We start from the raw sequence: 13,145 nt of genomic DNA on the forward strand, positions 1-13,145 counted from the left end.
GGTGATGGGGGCGCGGGGCCCTTACCCTCTGAGCCCCAGGTATTCCATGAGAAAATTCATGCAGGGAGCCAAGGGCACCGGCTGCCTGCCCCTCCGGTCTATAAGCGCAGTTGCTGACGGCACTCTGTGGGTTTCCTGCGGGAGGCGGGGCATTGTGACAGGAGTTACGCCTTCTGTCCCCTGTAGCTGAAGTGTATTAGTCACTGGTGAATGTGGGCAACAGGCTCTGGTGGGGTTCATGGTCTGGTGACTTTGTAACCAATAGCAATGACAGATGTTTTCTTCATTGTGGAGCATCAGTGCCAAGTACCGTTTCGGCCCATCACAACTTGGAAATGCTCGCAATTGTTTGTCCTCCATGTTCTCCATGTGTTATAAAGGAACACATATGTGAACACACATATATTACTATACCCAAATGTAAAGGCTTTGATCACTGTGTTTCAATATAATTAGCTTCTTTTGTAACTCAGTTTTTAAAGAAAAGATTTGATTTCGTTTTATTGGAAAGTCAGAGAAGGAGAAAGATCTTCCATCTGCTGGTTCACCCCCCCAAATAATCACAATGGCCGGAGCCGAGTAGTTCTGAAACCAGGAGCCAGGAGTTTCTTCCGAGTCTCCCACGTGGGTGCAGGATCCCAAGGCTTTGGGCTGTCTTCTACTGGTTTCCTAGGCCACAGGCAGGGAGCTGGATGGGAAGTGGAGCAGCCGGGACACACACGTGCTCATATGAGTTGCCGGCGCTTGCAGTGGGAGAACTAGCCAATTGAGCCATTGTGCCAGGTCCTCCTTTGTAACTCTCCATAATTTACTCATTCTCAAACACCATGGCTACAGGGCTGGAGTTGCTTGGGGCTAAGCCACACATAAGGATGGCACTGCCATCGCTGGTGTGTGTGTGTGTGTGTGTCGGGGGGACATGGAGCAGGCAGGCACGTGATGGGCCTGTTGGGGGAGTAAGCAGGGGAGGTGGGGGCAGCACAGGGGGGCGCTGTGTGAGGGAGCAGCCACAGAGATCGCATCCCTTGGGGTTTGCTTGCTGAGCCAGAGTGAAGGCCCTCCTCTTACCAAGCTGCATACCCGCGGTCTCTGACTGGCACTGTGGATGCAGGCGCCTATGCCTCCGCCAGCCGCCCTGTGAGCCTGTCCACTCTGCAGGGGAGATGGTGTCCTAGCCGGGCTCTGTAGGGTGTAGGGAGGGCTGGTCACTGAGTTCCTGCAGGGTCCTGGGGGAAGTGGGGGGCTGTGCAGAGCCCAGGGACAGCACAGCCTCTGCTCTCAAAGGAACTGTCATCTGGCGCATATTGATGTGAGCAGGAATCACTGGCACACGTAATGGCGTGTAATAAATCAACACTCACACCGTGTGGCTGCCGGGCTGTGCCTGATGCCTTCAGGATCCGGGAACAGCCAGGCTGGGGGAGGGGTAGAGGGAAGGGACTAAAAGCTTCCAGTGTCCAGAACCCAGCACCTCCTTCATATGGAACTCCGTGCCATCAGAAGGTTCACAGGTTTGGGTGCTATTGTTATGACTGTTTTTAAGATTATTATTTTGAAAGACAGGCTTTCCACACACTGGCTTACTCTCCAAATGGCTGCCTGGAAGAGCTGGGCCAGTCTGAAACAAGGAACCTGGAACCCAGAGTGTCATCCGGGTCTCCCACCTGGGTGCAGGGATCCCAAGAAGTTGGTTCTTCTTCTACTGCTTTCCCAGATCCGTTAACAGGGAATTGGATCAGAAGTAGAACAGCTGGGACTTGAACCTGCTCTCGTACAGAATGCTGGCGTCATAGGCAGTAGCTAAACCCACTATGCTACTGTGTGGCTGAGCTTGTTCTTTCTTAAAGATTTAACTTATGGGCCCGGCACAGTAGCCTAGCAGCTAAAGTCCTTGCCTTGCACGCACCAGACTCCCATATAGATAACGGTTTGTATCCTGATGGCCCCGCTTCCCATCCAGCTCCCTGCTTGCGGCCTGAGAAAGAGTCGAGGACGGCCCAAAGCCTTGGGCTGCTGTACCCATGTGGGAGACTCAGTAGAGGCTCCTGGCTTCAGATCGGCTTAGCTCTGGCTGTTGTGGTTGCTTGGAGAGTGAATCAGCAGACAGAAGATCTTCCTCTCTGTCTCTGCTCCTCTCTGTATATCTGACTTTGCAACCAGAGTTGGAGAGGAATAGAGAGAAGGGCAAGAGAGATCTGCCATCTACTGGTTCACTCCCGGACGACACAGCAGCCAAGGCCGGGTCTGGCTGAAAGCAGGAGCCAGAATTTCTTCCTTTCTTTTCTTCTTTTTTAAAAATTTTTGTTTATTTAGTTATTTATTTTTTATTTTGCTTTTGGGAGCCAGGAATTTGTTCCAGGTCTCCCATGTGGGTGCAGAGTCCCAAGCATTTGGGTCACCTGCTGCTTACCCAGGCTCATTAGCAGGGGAGCAGCTGGGACTTGAACCAGCACTCCTACGGGATATTTATATTGCAAGTGGAAACTTAACCAACTATACTGCAATGCTGGCCTCAAGCTTACTTTTTTTTAAAAAAGACTTATCTGTTTGAAAGGCAGAGTTGGGAGAGAGAGAGAGAGAGAATTTCTTCTGCTACTCACTCCCCATGCTCACAGCAGCTGGGGCTGGGCTGGACTGAGGTCAGGGGCCAGAGCTCAGGAGCTCCATCTGGTGGCAGGAACCCAAGCTGTTGAGCCATCACGCTGCCTCCCAGGAGCTTTACCAGGGAACTTCAGGGGTGGAAGTGGCCCTGGACCGAGGCACTCCAGGATAGGATGTGGTTATCCCAGGCAGCGGCTTAACTCCCTGCACCACAACTCTTGCCCCAAGGCTCCCTGTTCTGTTACCACAGGTTTGGGGCTAGGAGGCTGTGTCCGCTGACCAGGGTCATGCATTAGCGCTGATGTCCCAAAAGGGGGGAGTATCTGTCATTGTCCCCTGATGACCGGAACCTTCCCTACCTGGAACCTTCCACACAAACCCCAGCTGTCTTCCCTCAGGTCTACAGCCTGCCCCCTACACCTCCACCACTTGGTGTGTTGGAGCAAGACGCCAAAGGCTCTCAGATCCAGACTGACCTCTCTCCGTTTGCAGCAGGGGACCCTGAGCCTGGAGAGAGCAGGTGGCAGCTTCATGGCCACACAGGTGTCCCTGGCAAAGAAAAAATCAGAACTCTGGTGCCCAGAGCACCCTCACTCTCCTCTCACTCTAGCACACCCCCAAAGAAAGTCATAGGTTAGTTCAGGAATTCTCTGGACACCCCACATTGCTCACCCAGGAGCCTTGGAGGTCTGGCCCAGTGTGTCTGGCAGATTTCAGAGCTTGCCAGGACCTACCCTAAGGCAAAGCTTTAGTTTCCGAAGCACATGAGGGAAATCAGCACACAGGGGTATGCGCCATACAAGCCTCACAAAGCCATCTGATGTGGCCCTGCCAAGCAAGACTTGAAACTCAACGAATCTGGGGCCAGTACAATGGCTGAATTGACTAATCTTTCACGTTTAAGTGCCAGCATCCCATATAGGTATCAGTGCACGTCCAGGCTGTTCTACTTCCCATCCAGCTCCCTGCTTGTGGAGCAACAGCAGAGGATGGCCAAAAGCCTTGGAAACCTGCACTCACATGGGAGACCTGGAAGAAGTTCCTGGCTCCTGGCTTCAGATCAGCTCAGCTCCAGCCACTGCAGCCATTTGGGAAGTGAACCAGCAGATGGAAGATCTTTCTCTGTCTCTGCTCTCTGTAAAATCTGCCTTTCCAATAAAAATAAATGAATAAACAGATCTATAGCACCTGAGTTTTTGTGTGGCCTGCTAGTGAGGTTATAGACAGCCACAGGACACACGTGTTCTGTCATGCTAGATGCAGGAGACCCTGGGTGTCCTTACCTAGACCCAGATGCCCCCTGGAGCAGGGCAAGGGAAAGCAAGCAGAGGGAAGGGCAGAGGAAGACACACAGTCCTGACTGAGGGTGGAGACAGAGCAGAGCGGCTCAAAATGCTGGGCAGGGCAGGCCAGGGTGCTGCCAACTCTACCTATTGTTGCCCCTGCACCTGGGACACCCCTGAACCTGCTGGGGGCCACTAAGTGCTGCCCAGCGCCTGTGCATCCTGTTGGGCCTGCCCCAGGGCACAGGGTCCCTGCAGGGCAAGTGCAAATCAAGCTGCTGCTGTGCCACCTCCAGCTGGGTGCAGCAGGCTCCAGGCGATCAGCACCCGCCCCTGGGCTGGCTTCGCCAGGCTGCCTCAGCAAGGACAGCATGCAGGAGGGTCACAGGCAGGAGACTGGCACACTGGCCCTTGGCTTCCTGTCTTCTCCAGGGTGAGGGACCACAGCAGTGACTAACAACCCACGGAACCCTGATCTGGGGAGGGGAGTGAGCCTCACAGACAGCCCCGAATCCTTCCCAGACGTTGGTGGAGCAGTCACTCCAGTGGAGTTTGAGGCATCCTGGCTGGGGTTTAAAGGTTTATTTTTTATTGGAAAGTCAGATATACAGAGAGGAAGATCTTCTGTCCGCTGATACACTCACTAAGTGCGTCGCGCATGCAAGGTGAGGACCTCAGCCACCAGGCTACCGCCCCGGGGCCCCAGAGGTGAGAAGCTGCTCAATGCCTGCAAGTCTGCCAAACGGCCACCAGGTGGCACAGCACCTGGGCTGGGGCCGGCCAGAGGGCACCGAGCTGGGCAAGAACTGGGGGCAAGGGCCATTGCAAGGAACAGGACTGCACTGTGGCGGCCTCGCTCCCGCCTCGGATGCAGCCCACTCTTCAGTCCCAGCTCTGCTGTCTGCTTCTCTGCCCAGTTAGAGATGCTGTGGGCTGGGGAACACACTTGGACCGTTCACATCTGTCCCACCAAGAGGGACTCAGTGGTTTGGTTGGTTTGTTTAGATTTGTTTATTTATCTGAAAGGCAGAATTACAGAGGGAGGGCATGAGAGAAGGAGACAGAGAACCACCTGCTAGTTCACTCCCCAAATGGCTACAGCAACTGGGTCCGGGCCAGACTGAAGCCAGGCGCCAGGAACTCTGTCCAGGTCTCCCATGTGGGTGGCGAGAGCCAAGTACTTGATCCATCTTCTGCTCCGTTCCCAAACACCTTAACAGGGAGTTGGATTGGAAGCAGAACAGCCAGGACTCAAACCTGTGCTCTGACATGGTGGCAGCTTAACCCACTGCACCACAGTGCCTATCCCAGCCTCCACGTTGTTCTTCACACTCTTCGTCCCATCTGCAAACCAGGGGTCTTAGGGCATGATTTGGGCTGAGTCCGTGGGTGTGGATGTAGACTAGACAGATGTGGTGATAGGACCAGGAGGAAGTGTGGCTTGGAATATAGGACACAGCTGGGACACAGGTTGCTGTAGGAATCCCATGAGGGAGGTGGTGGTGACACAGGCTGTGTATGTATGACAGCAGGGACAGCTCAGATGTGTCAGAGCCGGGTCGGCCTGTGACGCCCTGGGCCGGGGGTAGCTGAGCAGACAGGGCAGGGCCTGGTGCAGTGGCTGCTCTGGGCTGGGCTCTACCAGGATCAGCAAGGAAAAATTCTGGCCCCAGGAACTCTCAGGGCCTCTGCCAAGCCTGGCTATAAAAGGGTGGATCGACTGGTCTGCAAACCCAGGAGCCCTGGCTGGGGCTCAACTGGTCAGGGGGTCCCCCCTCAACGGCAGCTTAACTCTCCCAACAGACTCTTGGGCTTCACACTCAGGCTCCCCCTCAACCGAGTCCGCACACTTCAGTTCACACCCACTCACAGAAGCTTGCAACCTTTCAACCCCACACTGGCCAGCAGGCCTGCGGCTTGGGGAAGGGGAGGGCAGGAGGACAACCCCGCAGGGATCTCAGCCAAGAAAGCCAAGGCTTTGTTTACACAGCTGAAGTGGGCCGGTCCCAGCAGCACACCGACCCTACCCTCCATCCCCTAACCCGACCGAACGCACCACACTCGCTCCCCCCACGGCCAAGGCTGCGTGGGGCCAAAGCTGCCCTCCCCCCACACACACACGGAGACCAACACGAGCCAATCAATGCGAGCCCGCACAGAGGGGCTGGGGCTCCCGGGCAGCTGGGGTGGGTGTGGGGCGCACAGTCACACACCTGTGAGGGCTGGTGTCCAACGACGGAGGGCTGAGCTGCGCACGAGCCCCACTAAACAAACAGCCGTCCGAGCTGGGAGGGGCAGTGGCCAAGCCCACCGGGCAAAGTCTGTCCCCTTCCCCCACGTGGCGGTGCAGAGGAGGCAGGGAGGCAGGGGGCGTGTGGCACGGCTGTGCAGGCCACTGGGAACCTGCAGGGCCCGCCAGCAGGTTACTTGGGTGCCCTCTGGGGCCTGGCACCACCTAATCGGATGGTGGGAAATGGGGTGTGTTCTCAGCAGACCCCTGGCCAGCGAGCTAGGAGGACCTTGAGCCCTGGCGGGAATCCAGCTGGCTCTGGACTGCATCCTCACAGGTCCCTGCCCACCAAGCATGTACGTGGCGCTCCCTAGAGGTGCTCCCAACCACGTGCACCTGCAGTTGAGTGGACCTCCTGACCTGGGCACACCGGCGAGGGCCCACGCAAGGGAGTGGATGGGGTGGGTCTGAGCCGTCCCGGAGCCTCCTAGGGCCGTTGGGGAGAGAGGGGGGAGGAGCCAGGGAGACTGCGGCCTGCCAGGAGCCTCAGAAGCGCCCGATTTTCTTTTGGCCAAAAGCACTTAAACCGAGACCTGAGTTAAAAATAGGCTGCAGTGACCGCCAGAAGGTAGCCAGAGAGGAGCTTCTTCTCTGCCAGGACTTATTCCATCCCAAACATCTGCAGGGGCTTCCCGGGGATGGGCAGCCCACCCCAAGGCTGCTTCTGTAGCACCAGTAGTCCTTGCGCCCCTGGCCACCTCCTGGGATCTTGATGACTTTCAAAGTGGCGTTTGCATTTTGTCCTGTAGTTCCTTTAGGGATACAGGATGCCTTTTTTTTTTTTTAAAGTTTTATTTATTTATATTGGAAAAGCAAATTTGAGGAGAGAAGGAGAAAGAGAGAAAGATCTTCCATCCACTGATTCACTCCCCTAAGTGGCTACAGTGGCCAGAGCTGAGCTGATCTAAAGCCAGGAGCCAAGAGCTTTTTCAGGGTCTCCCACACGGATGCAGGGTCACAGGGCTTTGGGCCATCCTCGACTGCTTTCCTAGGCCACAAGCAGGGAGCTGGATGGGAAGTGGAGCTGCCAGGGTTAGAACCGGCGCCCATATGTAATCCTGGAGCTTGTAAGGAGAGGACTAACCAATTGAACCATCACTCCATTTCTGCCTTCCTCCCGTAATGTCACAGTGCTTGGCAGAATCTGCTTCTGTCTGTCCATTGCCCATCCAGCTTTTTGTGTTCCCACATAACCGCCTAAACGTTGCTGTAAATCCTCAGTAAACTTGCTTTGATTGTGACTTATCCCAGAAGCAGAAACAAGAACAGAGAGTTCTCATCTGTTGGATCTCCCTCCAAATACTTGAAACAACAGGCTGGACCAGGTTCCAGCTGGGAGCCAGGTGCTTCCTCTGGGTCTCCCACATAGGCAGCCAGGACCCAAGTTCTTGAGCTGTCCCCTCTGCCGACTGCCACCCAGGGCGTGCATGACAGGTAGCTGGAGCGGAGCGGGGACTCAAACCCCAGCTGTCCCACTGGAGGGAGGTGTGCTGGAGCCCCAAGGGGGGAGGGTCCACCCACCGCCCTCACCATTGTGCCAAATGCTCGCACCTCAATCTTTCAAATACATCAAGATAAATTCAGTTCTTTTTTAAAAAATTAGTTCCCATGTTTTTCCACATATTTACCAGTTCTGGTACTTTTCACATCTTTGTAGAGAGATTTCCATCTGGTATCATTTTTCCTGTGTTTGAAGGACTTCAAAACATTTCTCTCCCTGTGATTAATTCTTCCAGCCACCCCGTGTCTGAAAGCATCTTCATCCCATCTGCATATTTGGAAGCTGTCTCCGCTGAATTCTAGGATGACAGCCTGTGTCTTTTGGCACCTGAAAGGCATGGAGGAGTGGGTCTTTAATTCAGCAATGGAGACACTGCCTGGGAGACAGTGTGGCCGCATAGGCCAGCATCCCATATGGGTCTCAGTTCATGTCCCGGCTGCTGAACTTGCGATCCTGTCACCTGCCAGTCCCCTGCTTGTGGCTTGGGGAAGCAATGGGGGATGGGCCAAGTGCCCGATCCCTGGCACCCAGGTGGGAGACACAGAAGTTCCTGGCTCCTGGTTTTGGTGTGACCCAACCTTGATCATTGTGGTCATTTTGGGGATTAAGTAGCTAGTACATGAGAGAGCTCTCTGTCTCTGTCCCTCCTGCTCTGTAACTCTGTCTCTCAAATGATTTTTTCTTTTCTTTTTTTTTTTTTAAAGATTTATTCATTTTATTACAGTCAGATATATACAGAGGAGGAGACACAGAGAGGAAGATCTTCCGTCCGATGATTCACTCCCCAAGTGAGCCGCAACGGGCCGGTGCACGCCGATCCGAAGCCGGGAACCTGGAACCTCTTCCGGGTCTCCCACATGGGTGCAGTGTCCCAAGGCATTGGGCCATCCTCGACTGCTTTCCCAGGCCACAAGCAGGGAGCTGGATGGGAAGTGGAGCTTCCGGGATTAGAACCGGCGCCCATATGGGATCCCAGGGCGTTCAAGGTGAGGACTTTAGCCGCTAGGCCACGCCGCCGGGCCCGATTTTTTCTTTTTAAAGATGCTTCTTGGCATCTCAGTGCATGGGTTTGAGCCATAGCATTCAGCTAAACACAATCCAGCAGGTGGTCGGTGGGTGGAGACTCCAGCACCTGCGGCCCTGTCCCTAACATGGGAGACCCAGGTCATGCTTGGGCATCTGACTTCCACCCTGCCCAGCCCCCAGCTAGTGTCAATATTTGGGGTGTGTACCAGTGGGTGTCTGGAAGACCTCTCTTTCTCTCCCTGCATTTCAAATAAAATAAAAATAAATAAACAGAAAGCAAAAGCAAACAAATAAAACGGAGACATGGCCCCACGGCTGTCGGGCTGGGGATGTTTCTCACAAGATGACTGTGTCTGTTGTCTGTTTTCTTCTGCCCTCTGCCCTCTGCCCTGACGCCCTCTCCACAGGCTGCCCTGCTCCCAGCCCTCCCTGGGCTTGGGTAGCGATTAAGGAGGACAGTGACATGCCTCCGGGCAGTGTCCTTAGAATTGCCTGTACTTGGGATTTGTGGTCTTTGACATGTGGGCATATGGTGGTCATCAAACTGCTATTTCCTGGCGCTTATTTTAAAGATACATTTCTGCTATTCACCCTCCATCTTTCTTTGTCCCCGAGAGCCATACAGGCTGTTCCAAGTTAGTACTTAACTCATTGGTTCTCCAGGCTTATGACTGTTTTGTTTTTAAAGATTCATTGATTTATTTGAAAGGTAGATTTACACAGAGAGAGAGAGATCGTCCATCTGCTGACTCACTCTCCAAATGGCCACAAATGCCAAGACTGGGCTAGGTGCAGCCAGGCAACCAGGAGCCAGAAGCCACTTCTGGGTCTCCCACATGGGTGCAGGGCCCAAGTTTTTGGGCCATCTTCTGCTGCTTTCTCAGGCACGTCAACAGGCAGCAGAACTGGAAGCAGAACACCAGGACACGAACTGGCTGGCACCCATAAGGGTTGCTGGACTTACAGGCCAAGTCTTACCCCATATGCCTCAAGGCTGGCCCTGAGGTTTATGGTTTTGTGGTTTATTATTATTATTATTATTTCAAATCTTTTCTGCAGCATAGAAGGAAAGAGGAGGGAGGAATGGAATATGATTATATTCTTAGAAGTGTTCTTTTGAGCCATTCAAAATCTGTTCCTATACTAATAAAATATATAAAAATTTTTCTGTGTTTCACTTGGGCAGTTTATTTTGTTGAATCCTTAAGTTCATCTATCTTTTCTGCTTTAATTTCATCCAGAATATTTTTCTTCTCAGACATTGTAATGTTCACCTCCAGAACATCAATGAGGGTCTTAGTTTGTGTCTTGTATCTTTCATCATGTTCTCCCTTTTTAAAAAAGGTCTATTTATTTTTATTGAAAAGTCAGATATACAGAGAGGAGGAAAGACAAAGAGGAAGATCTTCCAATTGCTAATTCACTCCCCAGGTGACCACAACGGCCAGAATTTAGCTGATCCAAAGCCAGGAGCCAGGAGTTTCTTCCAGGTCTCCCACACTGGTGCAGGGTCCCAAGGCTTTGGGTCGTCCTGGACTGTTTTCCCAGGCCACAAGCAGGAAGCTAGAAGGGAAATGGGGCCACTGGGATTAGAACCGTCGCCCATATGGGATCCTGGTTCATGCAATGTGAGGACTCTAGCCGCTAGGCTACCGCACCAGCCCCAAATAAATCTTTAAAAAAAAAAAAATTCGAAAGAAAGAAAGATCTTTCATTGTTGGTTCACTCCCCCAAATATTTGCAACAGTGGAGGCTGGGTTAGGTTGAAGTCAGGAGCCAGGAGCTTCTTCTGGGTCTCCCATGTCGGCACAGGGGCCCAAGCACTTGGGTCATCTTCCAGTGTTTTTCCCAGGTACATTAGCAGGGAACTGGATTGAAAGGGAAGCACCCAGGACTCAAATTAGTGCCCAAATGGGATGCCGGCATCATGGGCAGTGGCATAACCGGCTTCACCATAGCACCAGCCTCTGTCTGGTAATTCTTGATTGGTGCTGCATTTGTTGCTCTTGGAATATTCCTAGGCTTGCTTGGAGACGCAGTTGTCACTTAGCAACGTGAATCATGGCTAGGTCTGTTCCTAAGTGTCACGTAGCAGGACCCAAACAACATTTAGTCTGGGCAGGCTTTGGCCCGGCCACGGAGGTGATATGGTCCCAAGGGCTGGACTGTGCCGGGTGGATCAGCCAGCACGCGGTTAGGAGGTTGGGACCACGTGACACTTTGAACGGGTCGAGTTTAAAGAATGATTAACTGTAACAAGCAATTGAAGTCAGGAGGGAGGGGTCAGTGGGAAAGAAACAAAACTGTGGACTATACAGGCACACCCCATAGCAGGGGCTGGGACTGACTGGCCCGGTGCACGGTGGCCCGCGGAGGCAGGAGCCAGCCACCTTGCAGCCGCTCCGTCTCCCCAGCGCCCCCTGCTGATGGCCGAGCGGCGGCGCGCCAGCTGGCCGCGCCGGACACTGAAGGGCTGGTGGCTTTCCAGAGCAGGCGAGCAGCAACTCCGAGCTGCTAGGCACCGCGCGGGAACGGCCAGTTCTCCGCACCTGGGCTGGGAGGAACACAAAGTCTCCCTGGCCTTGGAAGGATTAGGCTGGACTCCGGGCCTGGCCGGTCCCTACCCTGAGCTGCTATCCTCAAGTGTGCTGGCCACGATTGTCCACAGGGATGCAGCCCAAGCCTGAACAGGACCTCTTGTAGATCCCCACAACACTCTGGGCGCAATTCGGAGCTCCCCCTTGCTCCCCTCTCCTCTGCCGGGCGTCAGTGCCCTATTCCACCTAGGGTCTGTGTCTGTAGCTACTCAGATGTCTCTGTGCCTTCTGGCAGGAAGAGAGAAGGGGTTACCTGGACCCCCCGCAAGGCCACAGTCAGCACATCATTCTAGAAGAGGATTTCAGAAATACGGGACTTTGCTTTTCAAAAAGAGCAGGCTGGGTCTTGAGTCGTGGGCCCCTCCTGCGGCAGGACACACACACACAGAGTCCTGAGTGTGGGATTCTGCAACCAGCCCCCCCTTTGTGTTAACAGGGGAGCTTTCTACTGTAACATGTACACCTTCCTTTTTAATTGTACACAATTAACTTTATGGTATCACGGTCACACCTCGGGCAGTTTAAACAGCGTAATAGCCCTCAACGGCCCGGCCTCGCCCCTCCCCAGCCCCAAGGGGGCCTCCCAGCAGCCTGATTTTCCAGTTGTTTTTTCATGTTTTCATCTCTCTTTTCTTTTTAAAATTAATTAATTGATTTGAAAGGTAGATTTACAGAAAGAGGGGGGGAGATTCTATCAGCTGATTCACTATACCAAAAGGCTGTAATCACCAGGGGGAAGTTAGGAGCCTGGACTCACAATTGGGTCTCCCACGGGGGTGCATGGACCCAAGCACCTGGGCCACCCCCATTGATTTCCTGGGTGTATTAGCAGCAAGGTAGCTGGGAAGTAAAGTAGCTGTGAGTTGAACTTACGCTCCATGTGGGATGCTGCTGTGGCAAGCAGCTTAACCAGCTGCACCTCACTGCCTGCTTCACTCTTATATTTTTTACAATATTTAATTATTTTCATTTGAAAGGCAGATTTACAGAGAGGAGAGTCAAAGAGATCAATCTTCCATCCACTGGTTCACTCCCCAAGTGGCTGCAATGGCTGGAGTTGAGCTGATCTGAAGCCAGAAGCCAGGGGCTTCTTCCAGGTCTCCCACAAGGGTGCAGGGTCCCAAGGTATTAGGCTATTCTCTATTACTTTCCCATGTCACAAGCAGGGAGCTGGAAGGGAAGTGGAGCAGCTGTTCCACAAAGCAGCGCCCATTGGAATGCCAGTGCTTAAAAACAGAGGATTAGCCTGTTGAGCCATGAGGCTGGCCCCACTCCCGCCAACCTTCATATTTCCAAAGGAAGCACTGTGCTAGAGTGCTGTCGCTCTTTCCCTTCCTGTCTTGTGTCTTGAGTGCGAGACAGACTCCATCACCTTCTCCCAGAAGGTGGAGATGTCGGTTCTCAGTGTTGCGCCTCCCCACGAAAGGATGCAGGAAACCCAACCCACCCTCCTGAGAGAGCTAAGCCCGGATTTTGGGTTATTCAGTCCTAAGCAATTCGGTGATTGTGAAACTGCAACAGTTATTCTCAATTGCACCGTACACTGCTCTGCACTCCATCCTGTTTTCACCTTTTGTTTTCCTTGGAGTTAATAATTAACCGGGAAGACCAACCAGCCAGCGGAGAAATGGGACAAGAACATAAACTGCACACAGGAAGGAAATGCAAATAGCTTTTAAATTTTTAAAAAGATGCTCAATCTCACACAGAAGATAAATGAAAATTAAAACCACACTGCCATAGCGTTTCTCATTTATCAGCTTGGCAACACTCCAGGAGTTTACAACACCGGCTGCTGAAGGGGCTGTAGGGAGCAGGCGTTTTCCGACACTGCCGCTGGGAAGGGA

The sequence above is a fragment of the Ochotona princeps genome, chromosome 2 (genome assembly GCF_030435755.1).
Source record: "Ochotona princeps isolate mOchPri1 chromosome 2, mOchPri1.hap1, whole genome shotgun sequence".
Lineage (NCBI taxonomy): Eukaryota > Metazoa > Chordata > Mammalia > Lagomorpha > Ochotonidae > Ochotona > Ochotona princeps.